This window comes from Mobula birostris, chromosome 5 (genome assembly GCF_030028105.1).
Source record: "Mobula birostris isolate sMobBir1 chromosome 5, sMobBir1.hap1, whole genome shotgun sequence".
Taxonomy (NCBI): Eukaryota; Metazoa; Chordata; class Chondrichthyes; order Myliobatiformes; family Myliobatidae; genus Mobula; species Mobula birostris.
This window is the reverse complement of record NC_092374.1, coordinates 172252012-172256059: the sequence shown is the minus strand read 5'-3', so window position 1 is coordinate 172256059 and position 4048 is coordinate 172252012. Positions and strand designations below refer to the sequence as shown.

The window sequence follows — 4048 nt, the reverse complement described above, 5'->3', positions numbered from 1 at the left end:
GAAGCTACAGAGAAATAAAGCTGCTGTTTTACATAATTGATGGCTGTAAAACTGGAAGAATTGGTGCTTGTTGTGGATCATAAGACCATAAGATGTAGGAGCAGAAGTAGGCTATTCGGCCCATTGAGTCTGCTCCGCCACTCAGTCATGGGCTGATCCAATTCTTCCAGTCATCCCCATTCCCCTGCCTTCTCCCCATACCCTTTGATGCCCTGGCTAATCAAGAACCTTAAGTGGGCAGAATTCTCATCTCTTTCTCATGGAACCACAGTTTCAAACCCACTCCAGAGGTTTAAGCCCAAAATTCTCAGCTACAGAGAAAATGAGTGGTGAAATTGTGGAATTCATTACCACAGATGGCTGTGTTGGTCAAGTCATTGGATTTACTTAAAGTGGAGGTTGAAATGTTCTTGATTAGTAAGGGCATCAAAAATTATGGGGAGAAGGCATGAGAATGGGGTTGAGAGGGATAATAAATCAGCCATGATGAAAGGCAGAGCTGACTTGATGGGCCAAATGGCCTAATTCTGCTTCCATATGGTCTTATAGAAATTTCACACAAGTCACATTTATTATCATTTCAACCTCGTACATGTATACCACTAAATAAAACAACTGTCCTCCAGATCAAGGTGCATAACACAGTACATATAACTCACACACAACATTTAAAGTAATATTACCACAAATAAATTAACAAATAACAACATGCATTAATGACACAAGTTAAACAGTATAATGCTACAGGTGCTTCATACATGGTGAAACCCAGGTATGGCTGGGAGTTCAGTAGTTTCATAGCCTAGGGTGTTTGCCATCCTAACAGTCCTTGTCCAAATGCTATGGTACCTCCTGCCTGATGGTGGGGGGGAGGGGGTCAAAGAGATTGTTGGGCAGATGGGAGGGATCATTGACAATGCTAAGGACTAGTCAATATCTCCAATAGGTGGAAGGGAGACCCTGATGTTCCTCTCAGCAATCCTCATAATCCTTTGCAGAGCTGCAGTCAGATGCCTTGCAATTTTCGTAACAGATGTCAGGACACTTTCAACGGTACTCCTGTAAAAATTGGTTAGAATGGTGGGAGGGGGTGGGGGGGGTGGTGAAGGGAGCCTTCCTCGCCTCAATCTCCTCAGGAAATTGAGGTGCTGCTGTACTTTCTTGGCTAAAGAGTTGGTGTTGAGGGACCAGGTGAGGTTATCTGTTATATGTTAGGAGTGGTCAGTCGGCCTTGTCTAGTTTCAGATGGATATAGATGATTCAATAGCACTTTCTTGAAGACGAGGACATGAGTTACCATGGATGCCCCAGCTATCACCCATTTCTTCAGTGAGAAGAAGCTGTCCACAATTCACACTTTTTCTGTGAGCTCATTGAGCGTAGATTATCAAATGCATTTTCTACACTGCCAGTCTACTAAATCATTTTAAGTGTGAAATGCTTTGGGACCAGATACCCTGCTGTGTGTTCGTTGTTATTTCTAACATAAGAGGCTTGGTGAGCTTCAGTGTGTGAGTAAGGTCGCTCATTTGGTGGGAGGGTAAATTGTCCGTTTGCTATCTCGTCAGTGATCTGTCCCACAGACACTGTGCACCTCAAGCAGCTTTAATACCAGCACTATTTTGGGTTACTTCAACCACCTGCTCCACCCTCTTCACCACATGCACTGAAACTGATCAAACGTCAGATAACAGCTTGTGACTTTTTATTTTTACAGAAAGTAACCTGCAGCAAGGACACACCTCAGACACAGTTATATCTCCACACTGAAAAACAACCCCACCCCTCCTGCACCGTGGTTAGCTAGCATTTTTATACCGTGTGTTTGCTGGCAATTTGCCTGTCAAATTTCCAACGTAACAGTAGTAATACTTAAAAAATAAACTTTAAAGGCTGCAATACTGGAGTTTACAAGGATGAGAGGTGATCTTATTGAAACATCTAGGATTCTAAAGGTGACTGAAGAGGTTGAGAACTGCTTAATGTGGACATCTAGAACAAGATTGCACAAGAGTTAGAAGTCACACATTTCAGATGGAGATAAGAAAAACATCTTCTCTCAGAGGGCCATCTATGGAACTGTCTACCCCAAGCAACTCTAGAGGTGGAGTCATTCAATATATTCAAGGCTAAGAGAGACAGATTCTTGGTTGACAGGGGAGTCAGGGTTATGGGGAACAGGCAGGATATTGGAGCTGGGCCAAAGTATGATCTTATTGCATGGCGCAGAAGCCTCAGGGAGCTCTCGGCCTGACTCCTGCCCCTATTTCCGGTAGCCTTAAGTCTTCTAAAGTGTTGGGATATCCCAAAGTTTCAGGCATGGTTACAGAGCCTGAGGATGGCTATTTTGTACCACTCCAGAGATATCTGTGGTTTACTCCTGCTCCTGTGACCCAGAGTTTTCTGTAATAGATCCATGAAGTTATACAGCACTGAAATACCTATAGGCTCTTCAGCCGACCACGTGCACAATTAACTACTCATCTATACCAAACCCACTTACCAGCACGTGATCCATAGCCTTCATTCCTTGCTGTCTAGGTAGCTGAAAACTATTGTGAGTCTCTGCCTCCACCAACCCCTCAGGCAGTGTGCTCAAGATTCCAACCACCATCTGGGGGAAAGCAATATCTCCTCAGATTTGTTTATTCTACATTGTTATTGTTTCACCTTGTTCTACCTCAATGTGCTGTGCAATGAAATTATCCGCATGAACACTATACAAGACAAACTTCTCATTGTGCCTCGGTATATGCAACAAAAATAAAACAATTCCAATTCCCTCTAAACATCACCCCCCGGTCTAAAAATCCATTTCATTACGAGGAAACGTTTCCAACTGTTGGCCCTATCTACGTCCCTCAGAATTCTGTGCACCTCTGCAGTTTCTCCCACTGCTTCCTCTGCTCCAGGGAAACCAGTCCAATCTGTGCAGTGTTCTTCAGATCTGAAATGCTCCGTCCTTGATGAACCTCCCCTGCATCCTTTTCAACGCAAACGCATCTTCATCCGCTTTGGTGACCAGAACTGTGCACGCTACTCAGTTGTTTTATAATATGCCATAACCTCTCTGCTCTTAAGGTTGTCATTGCCAAAGAGGGGGGCAGGTTTAGTGGGGATAAGCTACCACTACTTATTAAATAGCCTGTGACAACCAAGTCCAGCTCTTGGCCTTCATGTCTGGCTTAGCTACCAAGCCCAGCAGAACCGCTTCTACTGACAGAAGGGACAAAGGCAGATTATTGGTGCCTTAAAACCAGTTGCTTTGGGCAGATGGGGCTCTTCAGCCATGGTTGGCAGCTCATCGATCTTAACCCTCCGCTGCTTTGCAGTTATACCTAGTCATGAAGCAGGCTTTGGGAGCAAACCCCAAGGAAAAATCTGGAGCTGGAGTCCCGAAGGCAGTCCTACGTTGAGTTCAACACTGACTGGCAACTCCTGCCATGAATCTGGTGCCAAACTGTATCAGGACCTGCTATTCCTTTGGATTCATCAGCTGCATGGCAATGGGGAGCCCCCATATCGTACTGCCCTGGCTTGCTTACTGGCTTGCCTATCATGCAGTCAGGTAGGATGCAACATACATGATTGACCTTGACCATTGGAGGGCCTCAGTGAAGGCAAGTTTCCCTCACTAACTGCTGTTATTACCATCAGGATCCCTGGACTTGTACATTGATATCCCCCTGTTCGTCAAGACTCCCCCTGTTCCTCAAGACTCCCCATGGCTTTATCGTTAATTGACGTGCTCTCATAAAGGGTCATCAACCAGAAACATTAGCCGTGTGTCTCTTGCCACTGATGTGGCCTGTATTTCTGGCATATTATGCTTTTATTGTAAATTTCTTTTTTTTTTTTTAAAACTTTCATTCCTCCCAAATGCACCTTTTGCTCGATTCATCATCATTAGGTACCATGCCCAGTTTGAGCTTTGGCCGCCATGGCCCACACACTCCTGTTTCGTGTTAAGTGGATCAATTCATTGGTATTCATTTCCAGTTCTCTGGCTGCTGTCTCCGTCATCATTTGTCTTTGTCTTCCTCTTGCT

At 44.6% G+C, this 4048-nt stretch overlaps 1 protein-coding gene across 1 annotated transcript in view; it reads right to left on the bottom strand.

Moving 5' to 3' along the window:
• Positions 1–4048, bottom strand: part of LOC140198041 (ras GTPase-activating protein 3) — a 234759-nt gene that overhangs the window by 213501 nt on the left and 17210 nt on the right. The gene's annotated exons all lie outside the window — the stretch shown is intronic.